Source organism: Meles meles, chromosome 5 (assembly GCF_922984935.1).
Source record: "Meles meles chromosome 5, mMelMel3.1 paternal haplotype, whole genome shotgun sequence".
In the NCBI taxonomy this organism is placed as follows: Eukaryota; Metazoa; Chordata; class Mammalia; order Carnivora; family Mustelidae; genus Meles; species Meles meles.
Window position 1 is genome coordinate 123,210,234 of NC_060070.1, and position 17,505 is coordinate 123,227,738.

Below are 17,505 nucleotides of genomic sequence, written 5' to 3' on the forward strand. Positions count from 1 at the left end.
ATGCAAACATATAGTCTATTTGTAATATGGAAATCTTATGAGGGGAATGATTAGAATAAAAATGTCTTAAGGCTCCTTATGAGATTATAACAAGAAAATATGTCAATGTCATACTGCTTTGATTATACAAGCTGTAGGAAAGTTCGAATGTCTGTGAGGTATGTCTGGATCTACTCTTCTTTTTTATTGTTTTCTTGGTCTTTTGGGCATATAGTCTACCATGTGAATTATATATATTTTTCAGTTCTCCCTCTAATCTTCTTTGCTTTTTTCAAGTTATTTAAATTCCAGTTAGTTTACATACTTTGTAATATTAGTTTCAGGTGTACAATTTAAGGATTCAAAAATTCTATACAACACTTGGAACTCATCACAACAAGTGCACTTCATCTCCACAGTCACCTCTCCTCTGGTAACCATCAATTTTTTCTCCATAGTTAAGAGTGTTTCTCGGTGTGCATTTTAGAATCTTTTAGAAAACATTTTAAGTCACACACACACCAACAAAGAAAAGAAAAGGAAAAACCTGCATGCGTTTTGTTTAAAATTGCATTGAATCTATAATTTATTTGGGGATAATTTACATCTTACAATTGTGAATCTTCCAATTCATTAATAAGAATTTTCTTTCCATGTAAGAGTCTTCTTTAATTTTTCTGAGTATAGTTTTATAGTTTCCTATGTTGAAGTCTTGCATATCTTTCAATATCTTTATCCTAAAATTATTCAGATTTTACATTTCTTCTTCTATTTCATTTTACCTTTTTCATATTCCCCACTGTTTTCCATTTAATGAATTTCTGCGCTTATCTTTACTACTCCTTTAGTCCTACTTGCTTTGGTTCAATTAGCTATTTTTTTAAATTTCTTGAGTTAAATGTTTATATAATTGATTTTTAACAATTTTCTAACATTTGCATTTAAATTTCTAAATTTACTTTAAGGCTTTAACTGGATCCCATAAATTCTGAAACATAGTATTTTCAATATCCCTCATTAAAAGTATATCTACTTCCATTGCAGTTTTTACTTAACCTATCAGTTTATTTTTAAGATATAATTCTTTATTTCTGAATATATAGAAATTCTCTAGTTATCTTTCTTTTTAATTAAATTCCAGTTTAATTTCACTGTGAGAAAAGAAAATCTTTAATTTTACTTTTGATGTACTTGATAAAAAATGCATTTTTCTGTTGCTGGATACAGTGCCATATACATATAAATAACAACTGTATTGTTCATCATCTATATAAAACTATTTTTTTGTGCTTCATCCATATTTTACTGGGATGTAATCGTCCATTCTGTTTGCAGACTGCAGGTCAGTCAATTTATGCTTTATATATTTTAAGGCAATGCGATTTCATGCATACAAATTTAGATTTGCATAATCTTCATGAACTGATTATTTTATCATTGTGAAATGATCCTCTTTGTTTCTAATAATGATTTTTGACTTAAAGTTTACTTTGTAGGAAATTTAGTTATTCCAGCTTCCTTTTGAATAGTGTTTGCATTGTTTCTTTTTGATTCTTTCACTTACAACTTTTCTGTATTTTAATGTTTTGGGGTGTGTTCCTTGTAATGCAGGTGTGTTTCTAATCTGATCTAATAATCATATTTTAAATGAAAGATTTAATCTACTTAAACTCAATATTATCATAGGTATACTTGGACTTAAATATATTCTACTATTTCTATTTTTTGTTTCACACATCCTTTTTGACTTTGCTATTAGCTGGTTATGCATTACTTAACCATTCTTCTAATGAACACTTTAAAATATACATGATGTGTCTCTGACTTGATATAGTTTTATACAAATTAGAACATTTAGCTCTTCTACATAATGCAAGGACATTAGAAGTTTTAATTTCATTAGTTCCAACTTAAATCTTACTTTTGTTATAGATTTTACTTCTATATAAACTTTAACTCTCACAAAACTTTATTGTTTCATAAGTCAGTATTTATGTAGATAGACTCACATATTTACCTTTCCATTCCTCTTCAGTCTTCCCTGTATCTGCTAGCATATATACAGAGTAATGGTTTTCTTTCTGCCTGAAGAATACCTTTTGGTTTTTTTGCTAGTGAAGAACTATATGTGACAAGACTCCTCCTCTCCTTTTTTCTCAATCTGAAAACATCTTTATTTCACCTCCATTTTGTAAAATAATCTGGGCAAAGAATTCTTGATGGATAATTGTTTTCCAAATTCATTTTTATAGAAATAACTCCTTTTTTGCATTACAGTGCATTGGTTTGCTTAAACTGTAATTTCAGAACAAAGACCATGCGTACATGCTTTGAGTACAAACACAACTCTCATGGTAAGCATATAACTTAAGTGGCAAGAGTTACAGTTAATGGATACAGAACAGAGCAGCCTACTAGTCACATGAGCACTGGTCAATATATTATTCTGAAGGATGAAAATTTGAGAACTTGATTAAGTGAAGGTTGCTGAAGAGAACATCCAATTCACGGATTAAAGTACTTCCTCTTTCCCATCCTGAAAACTTTATTACATTAGTCAGTTTACCTCAGAGAGCACGTAAAAAGAAATTATACTCTTGAAATAGTGCCTGTTGGAACCTGTTTTTCTATGATCTAACAAATGAATTTTTACCATAGCTGGGTATAGATATACTGGATTATAAGGTTATTTTCTCAATTACCAGTGTTATTTTATGACAATCTTACATCTAGTACTGCTGATGAGAAATCAGATGCTGCTTTGAATCTTTCCATCATACAAAGCCTAATAGTTTTGACTGAAAGCCTTTAAAAACTGTACTTTTATCCTCCTTTACCAAGCTATGCCTGTCACTCATTTCAATTTATAATCTTGTGTCTATCCTTAACTGAGGAAACACTAATTTATTACTTCATCTGTTCAAGCACATCCTTCTGGGTCTCCTAATATTCTCCTGTTAGATGAATTGGGTCTGACCTCCAAATTTCTCTTCCCTTGGCTTCTACTTCTTGGTGTTTTATCTCTTTATTGTGAGGTATTTCTTCCATTCAGTCTTCCAAAGCACTAATTCACTTCTCATTAATAAACACTCTCTTTTCCAATTTTCTCATCGATTTTTTAAATAGTTTTATTTTTTTAGAGCAGTTTTAGGTTCACAGCAAAATTGAGCAGAAAGTACCGAGTTCTCATATCTCCTCTGCTCCCATGTATGCATAGCTTTCCCCACTACCAATATCCTGCACCAGCATGGTGCATTGTCACAATTGATGAACCTACACTGTGTTATCATTATTGCAAAAGTCCATAGTTTGTTTTACATTTCAGTCCTGATGCAGTACATTCTATGGATATTGACAAAAATATGACATGTATCCACTAATACAATATCACACAAAAGAGTTGGTTGCCCTGGAAATCCTATGGGCTCTGTATTTATTTATCCTTCCCACCCATGAACCAACACCTGACAAACACTGATATTTTTGCCTTGACCACAGGTTTTCTTCTTCAAGAATATCAAATACTTAGAATCACACAGTATGTAGTGTTTTCAGATTAGTTTCCTTTATTTAGTAATAATGCATTTAAGTTTTCTCCCTGTCTTTTTATCACTTGGCAGCCTATTTTTTCCATGTTTATTGACATGTAATTAACATATAGTACTGTATACCTTTAAGATGTACAGTATAATGATTTGACTTATATATAGTTAAATGATTAGCACAATAAGTTTAGTTAATATCCATCATCATATATCATACTCTCCAAGATGAAAGTGTTTTCCTTTGTGATGAGAGCTCTCAGGATCTGCTTTCTAAACAACTTTCAAATATACCCTGTGATGGTGTTAACTAAGTCATCATGTTGTACATTATATGTACATCCAGTATTTAGGTCTCTTGTAATTGGAAGTTTGGACCTTTTGACCACCTTCAATCCAGCCTTCCCACATCTTCCCTCCCACCTCTAGTAACCACAAATCTGTTCACTCTTTCTATGAATTTGTTCTGTTTCTTTTTTTAAGATTCCACATATAAGTGAGATCATACGTTTTTGCCTTTCTCTGACTTCCTTCGCTAAGCATAATGCCCTCAAGAGCCATCCATACTGCTGAAAATGGCAAAATTTCATTCTATTTTATGAGGTTATGTTCCCTCTATGCCTAACTTTCAGATTTTATCATGAATTGATGTTGAATTTTGTCAAATATTTTTCTCTGCACCCATAGACATGATCACACGATTTTCTTTCATTCTATTAATTTGACATATCACATTTATTGATTTTAATATATTGAACCATCCTTGCATCCCAGGAATAAATTCCACCAAACCGGGGTGTCTGGGTGGCTCAGTGGGTTGAGCCTCTGCCTTCTCCCCAGTTATGATCTCGGGGTCCTGGGATCGAGCCCCACATTGGGCTCTCTGCTCAACAGGGAGCCTGCTTCTCCCTCTCTCTCTCTGCCTGTCTCTCTGCCTACTTGTGATCTCTGTATCAAATAAATAAATAAAATCTTTAAAAAAAAAATTCCACCAAACCATGGTGAATGCCGCTTTTAATGTGCTGTTGAATTTCATCTGCTAGTATTTTATTGACAATTTTTGCATCCATATTCATCAGGGACATGGACCTGTAGTTCCTTGTCTCATAGTGTCATTTTCTGGCCTTGTTATCATTAATAATGTTAGCCTCATAAAATGATTCTGATAGTGTTCCTTCCTCCTTGATATTTCTTGAAGAGTTTGAGAAGTATTGGCATTAATTATTCTTTAAGTGTTTGGTAAAATTCACCAGTGAAGTCATCTGGTTCTAGGATTTTCTTTGTTGGTAGATTTTTTATTTGATTCAATCACCTTACTAGTAATAAGTATGTTCAGATTTTCTATTTCCCCTTGATTTAATCTTGGTAGGTTGCATGTTTCCAAGTATTTTCCCATTTCTTCTAGGCTATCCAGTTTGTTGGCATATAGTTGTTCATAATAGCTTCTTATAACCCTTTTTATTTCTGTGGTACCAGATATAATGCCTCCTCTTTCATTTGTAATCTTGTTGATTTAGGTCTTCCTTCTTTTTTCTTAGTTTAGCCTAATTTAAAGTTTGTCAGTTTTATCTTTTCAAAGAACAGACTCTTAGTTTGTTAATACTTTCTATTGTTTTCCAGTTCATTTATTTCTGATCCAGTCTTTTATTGTTTCCTTCCTTCTGTTAATTTTGGTTTCAGTTTGTTTTTTTTATCCATGAGAGAACTGTGGTCATAGCTCATATCTTTTTACCACTGAATAATATTCAAACATCTGAGTGTCCCACAGTCCATGTTATCCATTCACTTACTGAAGGACATCTTAGCTGCTTCCAAGTTTTGTCAATTATGAATAGAGCTGCTATAAACATTCATGCACAGATTTCTGTGTGGATATAAGTTTCCAACTCCTTGGGGAATATCAAAGAGCAGGACTGTCTAATCATATGGTAAGATTTGCATGAAATCATCAAACTATACCAAAGTAGCTGTACTATCTGCATTCCCACCAACAAGGGATTAGAGCTCCTGTGGCTCCACCTCCTTGCCAGCACTTGATGATGTCAGAGTTTTTGCCCACTGTAATAGGTATGCAGTGGTTTCTCATTGTTTCTTCATTTACACTTTCCCTGTTGACACAGGACATGGAGCACCTACTCACATGCTTATTTGCCATCTGTGTATCTTCTTGGTGAATTTTTTAGCCAAGGTGTTCCTTTTTTTATTAAGTTTAAAGAGTTCATTCTATATATTGGATAACAGGCTTGTATTAGAAATATCTTTTGCAAATACTTTCTCCCAATCTGTGGCCTATCATTTTTTTTTTGACAGTGTCTTTCACAAAACAGGAATTTTTAATTTTAATAAAGTACAGCTTATCAATTATTTTTTTCATGGCTGTTGTGTGTTATATCCAAAAATTCATCACCAAACCCAGGCTAAGTTCAAATAGTTCTTCTGCTAGGTTGATTTTGACTCCTTTTAAAAATTTTTATCTTAATGTTCTTTTTTGAACTTTCATTAGTTCTGCTTCATTAGAAGACATGTTTTAGACATCCAGCTCGGTTCCCCCCCTCCAGCTTTTGAGTAACACATATTATTTCCTTGTTCAGGACAATTTGCTCTTAGCCATCAGATTAACTAACAAACTCTTAGGATTTCTCACTCATTGACAATCCCTATGCCATAGAAATGGCAGGACCTGCTTATACTGGTTGTCTGTGTACAAAATGGTAAATCCCTATTCTTATATTGAGACACAGAAAGGAAGATTTTTCTATGTCCCCCCCTTAGCTAACTCTTCCTTTTACAAGAAGTGGGAGCAATTTGGCCTAGCACAATGGACAGGATCAAGGGTACTCTCCTAGGAACACAAATGAGTGGAAAATAACGGCCTTTCTTAATGAGCTTTATAGGTTTTCACATGCTACACTCTCTCAATGAACCAGAAAATACTGATTATTTTCCCCAGGCCACAAAAAAAATTCCCAATTCCAGTACAAACACCTTAGCTCTAACATAGCCTCAAGGAGAAGTTTTCTTACTCTTTCTCCTTGAAGATCTCTATAGAATCAGCAGCTTCAAATAGATCCTCTGGGTTCTATCAGCTGGCCTTCCTAGGGCCATCATATTTCTTCAGAGAGTAAACTGAGAAGAATAAGGAGTCGTGATGTACTCACATCACTACATGTCACCATTCTACATATTATATAAGATAAATATTAACTAAATGTTGCTGAAGAACAACAGAAAAGAGCCCACTGATTATAATCCAGCACAAGTCCTTTAGAATGAAATATGTATCAAACATAGGAAACAATGACCCATACTAAGACTATAAAGCAAGTGAACACCCTATATATTTTACATTTCTTTTTTCTAACTAAAGAAATAATTGAGAGTTTTGAATTCCTTGAATTCTTGAATTCCCAGAGTTCCTGTTCTGAATTCTTCCCTTCAGATAAACAAACCCATGAAGTAAGAGGAAATAGATTTCCTTTTAGATAAAATTGTGCTTTCAATCATGGTCACTATAGAGAATGAGACAGAAAGAAAAGGCTCTGGCAGTCTGAGGACTCACTCAAAATATCCATAAGCAGGAAACCAGACATGATGATGTGGGAAGAACTGAATTTAAAATCAACAGATTTATTTCTTGTCTGACTCTGGATTCCTTTTTAGGTTAATTATTTGGAAATATCAATTTACTTCTCTGGGCCTTAATTTCCTAGTCTGTAAAATCTAAACTATCTTGTATTAGAAAATAGATGATAAATACCTATGCTCTGAAACTTTCCGTTTCAGAAATAATACTTTTATTACTTTTCTCAGAAACTAAGATTTAAAAAAAAAAAGAATTCTCTCTGTACATAGAAGATGTCATTATCTGTGGATGGAACAAAGGGGAGAATGTTTGGTCCATTTTATTGGCAAGAAAAGAGTTAAACTGCTACCACACTGTGTGGAATTGTGGCAGCCTGGAGCCAACTTACCAGCTAGAGTGATAACAGAGGAGAAAGGGCAGAGCCCATGCAAGTAAATGTGTCTATAGCCTTCCCCTTTCCATGAAGATCCTCCACATTGTCAAGCAGGCCTGACATAGGTGACTAAACAGTAACAATAACAACAACAAACACAATAGGAAAATAAACAATTGAGCCACTGGCCTCTCCAGAGCACAAGCAACCTGGGTAAACAAAGGAGATTATCCCTCAGTATTACTAAAGAGACAAAGCAAAACTTATAATGCAAACACTCTAATTTCCTAATTTGACTCTCCACTGGGATATGATAACCCTTTCTTCTAACTTAGTAGTGATGACTTAGTAATCAGACACCCAGAAAATTAATAATCTGTTGATAAACTAGCACTCTTTAGTTTCCGCAAAAGTTATCGTGAATCTGGATTTCTTTGGATTTTCCTAATTAGGGTTTTATGATAATTCTGATGACTGGGAAGTTCTCCAGGTTTGTATTTTCTACAAAGAAAGGATTCTGTTTTGGAAATAAGGCATATTTTAAAGTATAATTTTCCAGTATTATTCAACAAATATTAATTTATACCTACCATGCCAAGTTGTTAATATCAATCTGTGTTTAAGGAACTCAGAAGCCATTTGGAAAAAACCACACATGTAACCATAAACTCAGTGTAACCAACTAATAACCTCATCACATCTCTTCATTAAAGCAAATAACATGTGGAGAACAATTAGACTACACTTGATTATTAAACAAGTTATATCCTATCACATATATTTAAAAAAATAAAAAGTCCCTTTTCTTTACAAAACATATAGATCATTCAACCATTGCCTTATTCAAAGAAACAAACTCTTTATAAATTAGTAATCTAAAGATTACTACAGTAATGACGTAAGAAATAATGCTAATAGCTCTATGATAGCAATTTGAAATGTGCTCAAGTCTGGAAAGGAGAACACCAAATCAATGACTTTCCAACCAAAAGTAAGATTCATAAATATTAACTATAGTTTCCGGTTCTCTTACCCTGCTTTACTTAATATTATTAGGATGATTTGATGTCACTGACAATTTCACATTAAATGCCAGACATGAAAGAGTGGGAACTGTTCCATATCCAATAAAATCTATGTAAATTTTCCTGTTCACTATTACAATAAAAAGAATAAACAGCAAGAGAAGCTGTCTTAAATCTTTTCTGGGTGAAGAAATGGCAAACTTGGGGCGCCTGAGTGGCTCAGCGGGTTAAAGCCTCTGCCTTCGGCTCGGGTCATGATCCCAGGGTCCTGGGATCGAGCCCCGCATCAGGCTCTCTGCTTAGCGGGGAGCCTGCTTCCTCCTCTCTCTCTCTCTGCCTGCCTCTCTGCCTACTTGTAATCTCTATCTGTCAAATAAATAAATCTTTAAAAAAAGAAAAAAGAAATGGCAAACGTATTTACACAGACATATGTATCCTACATGTATATTTATATATGCGTACATGTGTATAAAATTCTACGTGTTTCTTAAGTTGCAAAAATAAAACCTCTTAGAATCACTAATATTTCCTTTTCAACAAACAGGCAGAATGAGGGTGGGGTGGTGTGAGTGGACAGTGAGAGTATGAGAGAAAAAATAAAACAGAAGGGGTAGAAGTGGAAATACAATATATGTAGCATTTTAACATCTTCAAGGTTCGATTCAAATCCCAGTTTCTTTTTAAAGAGAATTGTGGGGGCACCTGGGTGGCCCAACAGGTTAAGCTTCTGCCTTCAGCTCAAGTGATGATCTCAGGGTACTGGGATCAAGCCCAGCATCTGGTTTTCTGCTTAGCAGGGAGTCTGCTTCCCCCTCTCCCTCTGCCCCTCCTCTCTGCTCATGCTTTCTGTCTGACTCTCTCTCAAATAAATAAATAAAATCTTGAAAAAAAAGAGAGAGAATTGTGGCCTTGAAAAGAATCATAAGCAAAAATAATAATAATAATAAATTTATACCCAAGCCAAATCATGGTTATTTATTTATTTTATAGGGATTTTGGGAAAAATGCAGAATTTATCAGCAATTCCTTATCTATATAACATTTCTACTTTTCTTTCTTCATGATAGGTGATCAATAAAATCTATTTTTCTACTATCCATATGTAGTCAAGATGTTCAGATGTGGGTTCCCTAACAAATAGGGAAAGGGTAAGAATATGGTGAAAATGCAAATGAAAAGTTTCAATCAAAGACATAGAAAAATATTCATGGATGTTGTTGCCCTGAATCTACCAAACTCAAGAAATCCGAAAACCATCAAATTGGGTGTTATTAAATTACAACAAAAGATGCACACAATGATTAATCCCACTGAAGCTGACTTTTTTTGATGCAATAGTATAGGCTCATTTTCATGTTCCTCACTAAAAAATAAAAATAGTATCCTTTTTCTTAAACAAACAAATCAAAAGATTTGATAATTTGTGATAAACTTTCTGAATAAAAATAGATGTTATTTTCCTATTTCTCATCAAATTATTGAAATCTTGATATAAAGAGATATCCTTGAAATAATAAATAAATAAAATAAGATATAAATAAAATACAATAAATAAATATATAAATAAATAAAACAAATAAATATAAATAGATAATAAATAAAAATTGTAAAAATTTGTGAAATAATAAATAAAATAAAATATTAATAAATAAAATAAACAAATATGCCTGAAATAAAGAGAGATGTAAAGGACGACAGAATAGATGCACATTTCCCAAACCTATGACATTTCTACTATAAAGACCAAGAAGAACATATAAAGATGACAAAGGGCTCTAAAATGGTCTAATTTTATAATGAATCTCCCCAAAGGAGTATCAGAGGAAAATGTCACATTGATCTTCTTCCCTGAAGAAAACCACACTCCTATATTTACATCTGTATTCTGTGGAAGACTCAGAACACTCAGCAAATCCGAGGACACTTCCTTAACTCTGCTGAACTTTTGTTTATAACTTCTTTGAAAAGCTTTTGATCTCTCTATTCACTATTATTGTCAATGACTTACTAGTCATACACAAAAATAATATTAAAGAAAGCTAGAGTTTCTTTCCCTTAGGCAAATGATACTTATATGTTTATTTGTGTTTATATTTCAGAAAAGACAACAGAACCCTACAGTAAGTTTCTTTTTTGTTTGTTTATTTCCTATTTGTGATTTAGAATTAATGGTCTGGAAGACTCCTGTGGATATTACTAGTTTCATATCTATCATGTTTAAATATAAGCCCCCTGAGTTCAGGGGTCATGGGAGGAGGTAGTTTTAGTCTAACAAGGCATTTACCTCAACTGCCTGCCTAAAATCCTTCTGGAATGAAATAAATAAATGGAAAAAGCATATACACAAGGAACGCAAGGAAAGGAAATGAGATCAGTTTGTAAGTGCTGAGAAATTTTTGGAAACAGATTACTGACAGAAGAGATAGAAGAAACCGGAGTACAAGCAGTAGAGAAAGGTAAAAGGCTCACAAATTGAAGGCAGAAACACAGGGCGGGATGGCCAGTTAACAGTCATTATCTGACTAGTTCCCATTCAAGATGGCAGCATAGGATGATCCTGAACTCACCTTCTCCGACAGACCCACTAAATCTATGGCTATATATGTGTGTGGAATGATTTCCTCTCAGGGAGAAGTACTGGTGAACTAACCTCCTCACATGGAGTAAACAACCCCTCACATGGGGTAAACAAGAGGGTAACCACATTGAAGTTGTTAGGAAAGGTTAAGACACAACAATCCTGCCATATTTCCCATGCATTGAGCAGCAATCCGTAATCAGTGGGAAGAACTCACAACCTGGAGCTTCTCTTTGAGGGGCAAAGGATTCATACCCCACACCAGGCCCACCCACCCAACTTGAGAGATGAGCCCCCAAAATATCTGGTTTTGAAGACCAATAGGACTCATGCCCACAAAAACCAGAGAGATGGGCCCAACTGAGAATGGCCTTTAAAGGGCAACCAGACTCACTACTCCTCCACTAGGACCCAAGACAGAAGCAGTACCTTGAAATGTGCACAGATATTATGTGAAAGAGACTCATTTCCTAGTTTTAAAGTATTGATCTGAGGTACATGGTCTTGCTGGAGATGACAACATTCATCTTTGTCTTACAAAACTATAACATAAATTACTACATTTTTAAAAGAGATTTTATTTATTTGAGAGAGAGAGAGAGTAAGAGTGAGCAGGAGGGAGAGGGAGAGAGAATCTGAAGTGACTCCATGCTGAGCATGGAGCCCAAGGTAGGGCTCAGCCCCACAACAGCAAGATTGTGACCTGAGCGGAAACCAAGAGTCAGATGCTTAACTGACTGAGCCACCCAGGCACCCCTAAATTACGATATTTAACACTGCAAATTAATAAGACAATATAAGGGGTATAAGAACACTGGAACTCTCTATTTCTTTATTATTTATACTTTCATTGTCATGCTCATTAAAAATGCATTTACTTTAATATCTCAATATATTGTCATCACCATCATCATCATCATCATCACCATCATCATCATCATCATCATCACCATTTTTTATTCTGGATTTTCAATTTTCAAAATTTCTTTGGTCTCCTAGTTGCAAGGAAAACTTTTGCATTTTCAAGCTGCTATAACTTCAAGCTTTCCCATAACTCTAAACTAGATTAGGAAGAAAAAATACTAATCTCCTTCTCTCAGGAAAATCAAACTGGTGGATTTATTTGTATTGTATGAAAGACCTTAGAATGTGTCAGTACCCTCCCTTTCTATTGCTAATCTGGGGATGGTCTTGCCTGCTCAAGTGAGGCAGTTGAGATTTCTGGATATTACCATATCTGATTATAAAACCACCCATAAAGAGAGTATAAAAACCTACATTAGGCAAGTTGGAAATGAGCATTTTCTTCTTTCCCTTCAGAACTCAATAAAACCAATGAAAAAGAATAACAAAAGGCATAAGCCTGAAAAACATTCTTAAAAGTCACCAAAAGAGGGGCACCTGGGTGGCTCAGTGGGTTAAGCCTCTGCCTTTGGCTCAGGTCATGATCTCAGGGTCCTGGGATTGAGCCCCGCATTGGGCTCTCTGCTCAGGAAAGCCTGCTTCCCCCTCTCTCTGCTTGTCTCTCTGCCTACTTGTGATCTCTCTCTGTCTGTCAAATAAATAAAATCTTTGAAAAAATCACCAGAAGAGGGGCGCCTGGGTGGCTCAGTGGGTTAAGCCTCTGCTTTCTGCTCAGGTCATAATGTCAGAGTCCTGGGATTGAGCCCCATGTGGGGCTCTCCACTCAGCAGGGAGCCAGCTGATTATCTGAGACTTGGTCCCAGGAAGACTAGGGCAGCAAAGCCCAAAGTGGCCTAGAGTGCAAAAGCCCAGCAAGGGAATAGTCTCTGGACTTGTTAGTTTGCATATCCCTAGGAATTGGCTAGACACAGGAGGGGCAGTTTTTCCAGAGTCAGCAAGGCTACAGATTTTCAATCTTTCACATATACACATTTTCAATCTTTCACATATACTTTAGTCTCCCAGACAGAAAAAAGTCTTTCAACTTTGCAGGTATGATAATTTACATTTTTAAAATCTTCCTAGACAAGATTAGAGAATGAAAATATTAATCTCCTCTCAGACAAATTACACTTATATTATTTGTATTCTAGGGAAGAACCTAAACCTATCAGTAGCCTCCCTCCCTATTTCTAATCTGTGGGTTTCCTTCTGAAGTTTGGTTAAATGGCTAATAAAATTATAAGAAGCACAAATCTATAAAACATTCTAAGAAAACAGGAAAGATTGAAAAATTAGCAGCAGAGAGAAGTTTACACAGGAAATCTGGTATGCAACTCAGCTATGAAGATTCTTTACACATCATGATATTACTAACATGGCATATTAATATATGCTTAAAATGTAACATGACTTTGTGGGAGAAATAGGAAGAGGAGAAGTATATGGGAAAGGGGTAGAAAAAGAGGTAAAACTTCTATTTCCACGAGAGGAACCTAGTGTACATTGTCCAAATTAAAGAAATCATAAAATATTATGTAGGTGTTCTAGAGCTGCATATTGGTCAATAGCTTCCTCCCCTGAACAAAACTAATGTGAAAAAGAAACTGATGGTAAGATTTGGTGGGACAGAGACCTAGTGTTTTAATTTAGATAAAATAATTTAACTTTTAAAGTAAGTACCTAAACTTTGATATATTAAAAGTTAAACTTAAATAAAACTATAAATTTTACATTCTAGTACATAACTTTATAAAGATAAAAAGCAAAACTAATCTTCTAATGAGCAAACAACACCTACATTTTTATTTGCCTTCTTACTTCAATTGCAGCTTCCAGATGTGTCAAAAATTTGATTTTTTGGGAGTGCTTGGATGGCTCAGTTGGTTAAGCATCTGCCTTCAGCTCAGGTCATGATTCCAGGGTCCTGTCAGGTGCCCTGCCCTTCTGTCCCTTCCCCTGCTTGTGCTCACTCTCTGTCTGTCGCTCTCAAATAAATAAATAAAATCTTTTTTTTTTCTTAAAGTTGATTTTTTTTAAGATTTTTTATTTATTTATTTGACAGACAAAGATCACAAGCAGGCAGAGAGGCAGGCAGAGAGAGAGAGGAAGGGAAGCAGACTCCCTGCCAAGCAGAGAACCCAATGCTGGGCTCGATCCAAGGACCCCGGGATCATGGCCTGAGCCAAAGGCAGAGGCTTTAACCCACTGAGACACTCAGGCGCCCCTTAAAGTTGATTTTTTAAAGTTGTTTTTTTTTAAGTTGATTTTTCAACACTATGTGCATTCATTACCAACTTACATGGGAGTTTTGCATTCTCTGGCTGTCATCATTTCTACTTTTGTAAATTCTTACTTTAGAGAAATAAAGAAAAGGGCAATCCCATCACCAATTTAGCCAAATGTTTGTTTATGTTTGTTTTTCAGTTTATGTTATAGCTCAGAACAAACTAGTAAGTCCCTTTTCTATCCCTTATCTCTAGTCTTAGTTTCTTAGTAAGAGATGATTTTTTCCCCTAGGAATTACAAGTAACAGTCCTATAAAGGAATTACAAGTAACAGTCCTATAAAGCCTTTCTTTTAAAACTATAATTGTGAGATTGAAGTTAAATATAAATTTTTTTTTTGTGCAGGTCAGTTACCATATTTTATTTTATTTTATTTTATTTTTTATTTTTTTTCCATTTTATTTATTTTTTCAGCGTAACAGTATTCATTGTTTTTGCACAACACCCAGTGCTCCATGCAAAACGTGCCCTCCCCATTACCCACCACCTGTTCCCCCAACCTCCCACCCCTGACCCTTCAAAACCCTCAGGTTGTTTCTCAGAGTCCATAGTCTCTTATGGTTCACCTCCCCTTCCAAATTTTTTTTTTTTAGTAAACATATAATGTATTTTTATCCCCAGGGGTACAGGTCTGTGAATTGCCAGGTTTACACACTTCACAGCACTCACAATAGCACATACCCTCCCCAATGTCCATAGCCCCCTCCCCCTCTCCCAACCGCACCTCCCCCCAGCAACCCCCAGTTTGTTTTGTGAGATTAAGAGTCATTTATGGTTTGTCTCCCTCCCAATCCCATCTTGTTTCATTTATTCTTCTCCTATCCCCCTAACCCCCCATGTTGCTTCTCCATGTCCTCATATCAGGGAGATCATATGATAGTTGTCTTTCTCCGATTGACTTATTTCACTAAGCATGATATGCTCTAGTTCCATCCACGTCGTCGCAAATGGCAAGATTTCATTTCTTTTGATGGCTGCATAGGATTCCAATATAAAAATTTTTTAAACTTATTTTTCCTTCAAGAAATTTGAAATCACACTATATTGAAAGAATTTTTTTAAAGACAAAACCTAAAAGTCTAAAAAAAGCGACAGAAACCATAAGTAGATGAAAATTTAAAACAAGTATTAAAGCTTAAGAAGCTCAGTTAAGCACATTAAAAGCTAAGTTAGCTATTACTTATACATATGATATACTAAAAACTTCTATATGACATACAAAACTCCAATCTTCAGTAAATTCAAGAGACCTAACCCTGAACTGAAGAAACCAGATTGACTCAGTACCAGCTAACTTTTCAATCAGAGATGTAAAGATGTGGTTAAGGAAAAGATAATTTCTAAAAACATTGTTTAAATAAGTCCATATATATGATCTCCTCCATTCCCTTCCATCAGGCTTCCACACTGGTACACACAACGTACCAGAGTTGATGAAAAGGACTTTATCCTTGGACAGGTTGAATTAAAGGAAACCTGAAAACAAGGCCTCCATGCACAGGAAAAAACAGAGAAGCACCCTGATGATAGAGAGCAAAATAAGGTTGTAGACTCTTATATTATTATACATATATTGTAGACTACCTATGTTCTTTCCCCAGTGTACTCAAAGAACTTTGGCAGTCAGTTTTATTATCCATACATGAAGAGAGTTCACGACCCTGCAAGGAAGAAAATGAACTACCTTAAAAGAAAGAACTACAGATTCTGATATTGAGGGTTATCCAGAGAAAGCCAACCTACCTGGGTGACAGGCATCCAGACACAACGGATCATCCAATCACTATCCATGCACATGTGATCAACTATTTAGAATTAAATGCTTCAGTATGAATGGACTTCCAATGATCACTAGATATTGAAGAACAGATTCTACCTTGAAAATGAAGAACCAATAATGCAAAAAATGGTAACCACAGAAAACCAAGAAAATTCAGAAAAACAGTAAAAAGGTTTTTTTGGTGTTTTTTTTTAATGTGTTTAAAATATTTAAGAAAATACTGATCTCTTGAAAAAAGGACAGGGTGATATAAAAAAGTGACATTCAGAAAACAAAAAATCTACAGAATAGTTAAAAATATGAGCAGGTGACATTAATATTCTGTAAAATGGTAGGAAGATGATATCAAAAGAACTTCCCAGAAAATAAAATGAAGCAAAAAAATTTTAAAAAGCAGAAAATGGAGATAAAAGGAAAATTAAAATAACGGTCCAAGAGACTGTACTGCGCAATAATAGGAGTACCAGACCAGAGAATATTTTTTAATGGTGGGAGAAAATAAGGAGAGTGAGTCATGAGACATCAAAATTGAAAAAGCCCAGAGTGCCTTTAAAAAAAATAATAAAAAGCCCTCTGCACAATGAACAGTGAAAAAAGACACACATCAGGAGCGCCTGGGTGGCTCAGTGGGTTAGAGCCTCTGCCTTCGGCTCGGGTCATGGTCCCGGGGTCCTGGGATCGAGCCCCGCGTCAGGCTCTCTGCTCGGTGGGGAGCCTGCTTCCTCCTCTTTCTCTGCCTGCCTCTCTGCCTACTTGTGATCTCTGTCTGTCAAATAAATAAATAAAATCTTAAAAAAAAAAGACACACATCAAATCACATCAAGTATTTTCAAAATATGCTAGGAATGAAAAAAAATGATATGTACAAATGATCAACCAATCTGAATGGCATCATATTTCTCAACAGTGGACTTAGAAAACATTGGAGCAAATGCTTCTCAATTCTAAAAGACTTCCAATGGATTGGTCCGAAACCCCAAGGAAATCTATCAAGCAAATATAAACATCATATGATTTAAAGTCTCAAAATTCTCATCTTCCATGCATTCCTTCCCCAGGAAAACCTGGAAAATATACTCCATTGAAACAAGGAATGTAAACTAAGGAAGAGGAAATCAAGAAATCCCCAAAACATGCAGTTTAGTACAGAAGGTCAAAATGTGGATTCCCAAATGGAATGGTCTTTTGATATGTCAAATAGGCTAGGCACAGTACCAGTTATTCAATCAAACACTAATCTAGGTGTTGCTGTGAAGGTGCTTTTTCATGTGATTGAAGTCTGTATCAGGTTGGCATTAGGTAAGAGAGATTATCCTACCTAATCTGGTGGTCCTGATGCAATTCCTTGGATAGCCCTTAAGAGCAGAGGTGAATGTCAGCTGAAGCAGGAATCAGATGACTCTGATTCACAAAAACCTAAGACCCTGGCCATTTGATAATGGTATCCCTAAAGA